The 8,418-nt window shown below is 44.2% G+C and overlaps 1 pseudogene; it reads right to left on the minus strand.

The window, feature by feature from the left end:
- Positions 1 to 6,134: 6,134 nt before the first annotated feature.
- On the minus strand, positions 6,135 to 6,989 carry LOC102857250 (annotated as a pseudogene).
- Positions 6,990 to 8,418: the final 1,429 nt, after the last annotated feature.

Genomic DNA, 8,418 nt, shown 5'->3' on the forward strand with positions numbered 1-8,418 from the left:
GTTGTATCCTCCCCTGTCATTGGCAGTGTATAAAGCAGCTTTCTTCCCTACTGAATAATAGAATATCGGTGCATAGAAAAAGTGACTGAAAGAGATGATAGAGGAGTTTGGTTAATTATTAGATGAAAGCAAGTTATAGCTGCAATAGAACTTACAACAACCGGCATTGGATGAGGGCCTCACATGTTCAGATGTGTGCTAACCAATTTTCTGCTATTGTTAAATCTTGTAAAATGCCATTGTGTGTAAAAATACAACTGCCAGTCAGAGGAAAACTGTGCTTCACACAGTTTTCAATGGCTAATTTTTTGGAAGTATACACCAGGCCTCTCATGTGAGGCACCTTTGGAGGACATAAGTCTTTCTGTTAATAGGCAAGCATGTTAACTGTTTGTACTACCCAAGGACTTAACTTCAAATATTTTTATGACTCCAGTTAATTGCAGTGTGGTGTTGTACAGGAAAAGATGAATGATGGACAGTGAGTGATTAACATTTGTGAACTTGTCTGTGCTATATTCTTTGAAACATCTCATTGAGAATATACTGTCATTTAGTTTTATAGAGGAAGCAACCAAAACACCGAGGAGCTAAAGAATTTGTTATTTAGAGTTAAACAAAAGAGCTGAATTGAATGTGAGTTTCCAATTCTAAGTTCTTTTCACCAAATATTTACCTTACTGCTTTAGTTCACAAATTTTACAAAAAGTTTTGTCTCTCTGATACCAGTTGGGTGTATTCTCTGGTCTATGTCGTTTCCTACTGAACACTCTGTAGTTCATGTGAGAGGTGTCTTGTCAGACAGGGCAGCTCTTCCCCTGAATCTAACAGGCATTTGGCCCAACTCTATTTGACATTTGAGGCAAGAATCCTTGCTTTTGGGAGGTGGTTCTGTGCGCTGTTGGATGTTAGTGTGTTTAACAGTGTCTTTGGCCTCAACCATTAGTTGAATCAGCAGCTTCTCCTCTCCCCTCCCCATTGAAGGTGTAAAAACCAAAAACGTATCCAGGCATTGTCATGTCCTCTGTGAGTATGAAGGGCAAAGATATTAATCTAGCCCAGTAAAAACCTCACCCATTCCTTATACAACCATGGGTTTGATGGCATTTGCTATGCTGTTCCAACGCACTTCTGCTACCTCTGATTGCGGCAATGAATGAATGGAAATCCAAAACCTCTGTAAAAAAAAAAATAAAATAAAAAAATTATTAAAAAAAACCAAAAACTCAGGGTGTCCCTGATTGCTGAATCCAGGTCCACTCTGAGTGCCCAACTAGCTTCTCTGGTTTTACCTACATTTCTTCAAGTAGCTGTCTTGCTCCCTCCAGGGGAAAAAAGAAGTGAGGTGAACCCCCCAACGTAAACGTTCTAGCTAGCATTACAAACAAGAGTTAATAGTGGCAAGGAAATGTGGAGGCCTCTGCTAGGGGAATCATACCTTTCCACCTCTATCAGGTAAGACTACAAATGTTTCTACTTGTGAATGACATGGCAGAAACCATGTTATTTGGCATGAGTGATGCAGAAGTTCTCACCTGCATAAAAGCTGTGCCTGAGGTAGTGTTAGTTTCTGGCACCTGAACATTGTTAAGTAAGCTTGTTTAAGCTAAGTGAATGAAAACATTGGGAAAACTCTGAACCTAAGACCAAAGTTCTGTGGCCTATACCTGCTTTGATTTGAAGGTACTGGGGGGGGGCCTGAGCAAGTCCTTTCTCCTCTCTAGACTTCCATTTCCCTACAGGGATCATACATCCCCCACTTTGACAGGTGGTTCCCTGTCATCTTTGAAGATAGCTGCCGTGTGTGTGTGTGTGTGTGTGTGTGTGTGTGTGTGTGTGTGTGTGTGAAAAGGAGACCTGAATTCTTGGTTGCCCAGCAGGAAATGTCAGGAGAAAATGATGGGCTATGTCAGGCTTTGGAGGAAACTCAGAGTAGAGGAAAACAAAGAGATCTGGCACAGGTAGTCCAGCAAGAGAGAAAGGAGGTAAGGGTGGGAATCGGGTAAGGAAGTAGAGAGAGCAAGAAGGACTACATCCTGAAAGTGTCAAGCCTCAGATTGTCCTTCTTGACTCTGTAAACCAGTAGCAGCCAATAAATAGGTTGCAATGACATGGAGTAGAAAGAGTTTTTAAAAAAAAAAAGAGAGAAAGAGAAAGAGTCTCAAGCATTCTCATACAGCCATTCCAGTAGGCAATTTGTCTTATAGAAGGGAAAATCTGTGAAAATCCTTATATCTACTTCCTAAACAATTTCACCTCTTCAAAACAATTGTAAAGAAATGGTGGACGAGGGGATATCAATATCTCTCAGTAACGGTCTGCATCCTAGAATATTTCTATGTAAAATGAGGAAGCACTAACTGTCCAGCAATAATTGCCTCAGTAAATTATGGTTTTTCCATATCATAGCATATTAGGGAGACATTCAAGTTGGTTTAAAAATATGCACTACATGATTACATTACAATATTCAATAGATACAGAGAACACAAAATTATGAGACAGATGATACGTATGACTGTAATAGTGACCTGGAGGAAATGACTGCCAAGTCCGTGGAGGAAGAGGTTTCTTCTCCATTCCTCCTACTTGTTGCTGTTATTTTCCATCAAGTCAAACCCTACCTACAGCTGCCCCTCTAGTGGGTTTTCAGAGGTTGTGAATCACATGGGGGCAGACTGACCATCTTCCTCTGTTGGAGTAGCTGGTGGGTTCGAACCACATGCAGTTGGGTTAGCAGCCCATCTCTTTACCACCAAGCCACTAGAACTCCCTCGTTCCTCCTTAGTATCACCAGAAATTTCTATCAGTACAATTGGTATAATTTTTTTTGTGTGTACAGAACAATTTTCTGCATTTATAAAAGGAAAGTGGGAAAGCAGAAATAATTACCTGATACCAGATGGACACGACCTTGGGTCCTGGCTGGCCTGGTTGGTCAGCTGATCCTAAGGAAAAAGTTCTCCCTTTTCTCTGACCTTCTTCTTTATCCCTACAGTGAAGACAGGCACACTCGCCTGCCTCCTTTTGGGGCTTTATTTAAGGATGGAACGGAAATGTCTGGGAAGGGACTTGGTCAGTGTTGCGCTCTGGCGAGTACTAAGGGCTATCTTGGGCTTACAGATGGTGCTCCTATCTGCTCCAGCATCCACTGTTCAGAGTCAGTTACAGCTAGATGGTTCATGGAGCAGAAGAAAGGAAGCAAAGAGGAAAAAAATATTTCAGGGAACTGGTGTGCCAAAAAGATCATTACCGCCTAAGTCCCCACTACATCCCAGCTATCCTTTTTTCTAGTCTCCTAATCACAAATTTCAACTCCTTCCTTTATTCTGAACCAGACCCTGGATGCCAGAAAAGGATCCAGGCCTTTTCTTACCCCCTTTACCTTTGAGACCCTCTTGCTTCTTTTATTTCCTAAATCCTTGTGGGAGTGTTAGCCTCCAGTGGATGTTTCTCTCACTTTGTTCCTCTTAGCTCTGCTGGCTGGATCCTGAGTGCTTCAACTCTAGATTCTTCATAGTGAAGACTCACTGTCCTGGTATGATGCCCAGAAATCCCAAGAATACATTTCCCCAGCCTTTGAAGTTCAAGCAGCTTCATGGACTGCATGGGGCACTTGATTTCCTGATTATTCCATCAGGGGCCCTGTTAATCCCAGAAGCAATTTAAAGTTTGGAATAGAAAGTGTGCATAGGTTCAGGCTCTAGGCATACCTGGAAGCTCCAGGGACCACGTTCCCTCACCCCAATTAGAGACAGTGAGTAGGACAGACCATCAGAACTGGAGAGAGTGATGCTCAGTGCATTCCAGCTTCCTCCAGAACTTTCCTTGAGGTCTCAGACTACTTTTGCTCACCAAAGGGCATCTGATCATCTCTAGATACACAGAACGAGGTAACACAACAGGTGTCTAACAACAGTAGCAGCAGAATTAGCATGATAAACGTTATCTTATTGTTTCTGTTTAATGTTGTGGTGTCATTTCTAACTCATATAAACCTCATAATGGTTGAGTCTGCAGCCATTGTGTCAATCTAGTTCACTGAAGATCTTCCTTTTTCCCCCCTGGCCTTCTACTTTACCAAGTGTGATGACCTTCTCTAAGGATTAGTCAGTCTCTCCTGAAAAAAACATGAAACAGATCATCGAGAGGCTGAGCTCTATGAGGGGGAATGTGGCATCTGGATTGAAGGAAGACTCATCAATAACCTGCATTATGCAGATAACACAACCCTGCCCACTGAAACTGAGGAGGACCTGAGACATTTGCTTCAGACGGTCAAGGACTGCAGCCTTCAATGTGATTGAAGCCCAACATCAAGAAAATAATGATTCTCACCACTGGACCAATTGGCAGCATCATAATAGATGGTGAAGAGATTGAGATTGTTAACAACTTCAGACTGCTTGGCTCCACAATCAATATTCTTGGTATCAGCAGAAATGAAATCAAAAGACAAATTCTATTGGGAAAAAATCTGCTGATAGAGTACTGAAGAGCAATGATGTCAGTCTGGAGACTAAGGTGTGCTGGATCCAGGCCATAGTCTTTGCAATTACTTGCTATGCATCAGAAAGCTGGGAAATTACTAGGAATGACAGAAAAATAATTGATGCCTTTGAGCCATGGTGCTGGAGAAGAGTATTGAATATGTCATGGACTGCTAGGATAACAAACAGGTTCAACCTAGAGAAGGTGAAACCAGGCTGCTCCTTGGAGCTACGGTTCTGAAGCTCTGTCTGATATACTTTGGCTATGTTACAAGGAGGGACCCGTCCTTGGAGAGGGACATTATGCTTAGGAGGGTTCAGGAACAGCTCAAGAGAGGGAGACCCTGATTGAGATGGATTGACTCAGTGACTGGGTTTATGAGGGTGGATGTGTGGGAGACGATGAGGTTGGCTCAGGATAGAGCAGGGTTCAGAGCTGTTGTATATAGGGTTGCTATGAGTCCCAGGTGACTTGAAGGCACATAAAAACAACAATCACTTTATCCTTTACACAACAACAACATACGAGAAGAAATCCTACCATTCTCACTTCTGAGAAGCTTTCAACTATGGTTATGTGAGTTCAGTCAAACCTGTCAATACTTGAATATTTAGTATGTACTTTTGACCCCTCCGTATCCCTGCCAGACGGTAGGGTTTTAGCAGGATCCAGCATCCATAAAACAGCCATTTCAGACCCACCCTCTCTTTGGGCCCTTGAGACTACAGCCCTCATTGCAGCTTGGTGTGGAGCACCTGCATGCAAGAGTCAGCCAAGTCATCACTGAGACCTTAATACCCTCATCTAGGACATTACCCCTCTGTGCCAGCTGCGTCTCAGCTGGAAGGCTCCAGCCCCCACTCAGGGCCCCATCCTGCTTCTCTACCAGGCCCACAACTGGACCTTGCACCATATTTCTATGCCTGATTTACTGTTAGAGGCACAACACTTACCTCTCAGTTATTGTGTTAGGGGATTATCTGCATATTGCTAATCACACACACTTTGGGTATGTTGCAAGGAGGAACCAGTCCTTGGGGAGGGACATCAGAATGGGGGACAGTGCAAGAGAGGAAGACCTTCAGTGAGATGAATTGATCCAGTGACTGGGGTAATGAGGGTAGGTGTGTCAGAGACAATAAGCTTGGCACAGGATAGAGCAGGTTTCAGGGCTGTTTTACATAGGGTCGCTATGAGTCCCAAGTGACTTGATGGCACATAACAACAATCACTTTATACTTCAGGAATGTATATGTTTGCTCTTTTATGATCTTACTAGTACAGCACTTATCTGTCGGTTTACTGTACTAGGGTAACTTGTGGGTTGTTGTGATGCTGGAAGCTATGCCACTGGTATGTCAAATACTGGAAAGGTCATCCATGGTGGACAAGTTTCAGCAGAGCTTCTGGATTAAGACAGACTCGGAAGCAGGACTGGCCATCCACTTCTAAATTAACAGGCCTCTGGGAACTCTAGGGGCAGTAAAGAAGCACAGGTAGCTAGACTATTTGTGGTACAACCTAGGTTGGAAGTCAGTCAAAATGAGAAGAAACTGCTTCAAACGTCTTTTTTTATTTATTTTATTTTTTTAGCAGATGGTAGAATAAGTTTATTCTTATATACAGAAGAGTCAGTGTGTACATCAGCCCAGTTTGGTGGCGAGTTCTTTGGCCTTGGCCTTGTCCAGCTTGGCGATGCGGGCCACTGACTTGGGCCCCAGGACGTTACCTCCCCAGTGGCGGCGGATCTCATCATACCTGTCGTTGTAATTGGTTCTGATGGCTTCTACCAGCTTCGCCAGAACGCCTTTATCTTCCGGGTTCACCTGCGTGAAGGCAACAGTGGTGCAGGTGTTCCGGTGGACGAGGCGGCCCAGCCTGGCCTTGCCCTTGATGATGCAGTAGGGAACACCCATCTTCCGACACAAAGCCGGCAGGAAGACCACCAGCTCTATGGGGTCCACGTCGTGTGCGATCACCACCAGCTGGGCCTTCTTGCTCTCCACCAGGGTGATGATTGTATTCACCCCTGCACGGAGGACGGGGGGTCTCTTGGTGGGGGTGTCTCCCTTGCCACAGCAGCCTTCTTCTCAGCCCAGGCCAGCAGCCTCTGCTGCTTCTCCTTCTCGGTCTCTGGTCGGTACTTGTGGGCCAGCTTCAGCAGCTGAGTAGCCGTCTGGCGGTCCAAGGCCTGGGTGAACTGGTTAATGGCAGGTGGCACCTTGAGTCGTTTGTAGAGGATTGCCCTCTGCCGCTGCAGCCGGATGTAGCGGGGTCACTTGACGAAGCGGGTAAGGTCCCTTTTGGGTTGGATGTCCTGACCGATGCCGAAGGTTTTGGGCCTTTTCTCGAACAGGGGATTCACCACCTTCTTGGCCTCCTGCTTCTTGATCACGGGCGGGCGCCAGGGCCACCTTCTTCCCCTTGGCCTTCTTTCCCTTCGGTATCTTGGGCAGATGGGCAAGAGAGAGCCAAACATCCTTTAATAATTGTAACATGGAAGTATAAACATAGGAAAACTGTTGTTGTTATGTGCCGTTGAGTCACCTGAGACTCATAGTGACCCTATGTATAACAGCCCTAAACCCTGCTCTATCCCTTGCCAATTTTATTGTCTCCACACACCTATTCCCATTACCCCAGTGACAGAATCAATTCATCTCATCAAGGATCTTCCTCTCCTGCGTTGTCCCTCCTCACTCCCAAGCATGACATCCGTTTCCATGTCAGATGAAGCTTCAGAATCCTTGCCTCCAAGGAGCAGCCTGACTTCACCCTCTCCAGGATGAACTTGTTTGTTCTCCTAGCAGCCCATGGTATGTTCAACACTCTTCTCCAGCACCACAAAGGCACTACCTCTCCTTCTATTATCACTAGTCATTGTCCAGCTCGCTGATGCAGAGCAAGTAATTGCAAGGACCATGGCCTGTATCAGGTGCACCTTAGTCTCCAGACTGACATCGTTGCTCTTCAGTACTTTGGAGAGAGGTCTCTGACACCAGAGTTTCCCAATGCAATTCATATTTTAATTTTCTAGCTGTTGGTACCAAGAGTGCTGATTGTAGAGCCAAGCAAACTGAAGCTGTCAACAATCTCAATCTCTTCATCATCTATCATGATGCTGCCAATAGGAAAACTGCAAATTATAAAAAATTAAATGGAAAGCATGAACACTGGCATTCTAGACATTAGTGAAATGAGATGGATTGGCACTGGCCACTTTGAATCAGACAATCACACAGTCTTTTATGCCTGGAATGAAAAAAACATAGGAAAAATGGTGTTGCATTCATAGTTAAAGACAATTTCAAATTCTAATCTGAAGTACAAAGTTGTGAATGATAGGGTACTATCCATACATACACTTACAAGGAAGACCTATTAGTACAACTATCATTCAAATATACACACCAACAGCAAAATGTAAAGAGAAAGAAATTGAGGATTTTTAACAGATTTTGCAGTCCAAATTAACCACATGTGCAATCAAGGTACATTAATTATAATTGGTGACTGGAAGGCAGAAGTTGGAAACAATGAAGAAGGAAATGGTAGTTGGAAAGTACAGACTTGGTAACAGAAGTGAGGCCTGGAATCAAATTACTGAATTTTGGACATTCAAAGATTTATTCATTGCCCTTTTTCGCAACGGGTTTGTCACCAGAGTACAGGTGTTGGTGAATACCATCGCAAAACCTAAGCCAAAATGGGAAAGGAGAAGACCCATATCAACATCGTCGTCATTGGACAAGTAGATTCGGGCAAGTCCACCACGACTGGCCATCTGATCTACAAATGTGGTGGGATTGACAAGAGAACCATTGAGAAATTCGAGAAGGAAGCTGCGGAGATGGGAAAGGGCTCCTTCAAATATGCCTGGGTCTTGGATAAACTGAAAGCTGAACGTGAGCGTGGCATCACCATTGA

This window comes from Elephantulus edwardii, unplaced genomic scaffold (genome assembly GCF_000299155.1).
Source record: "Elephantulus edwardii isolate Elephantulus edwardi_28Jun2011 unplaced genomic scaffold, EleEdw1.0 scaffold00052, whole genome shotgun sequence".
Classification (NCBI taxonomy): domain Eukaryota; kingdom Metazoa; phylum Chordata; class Mammalia; order Macroscelidea; family Macroscelididae; genus Elephantulus; species Elephantulus edwardii.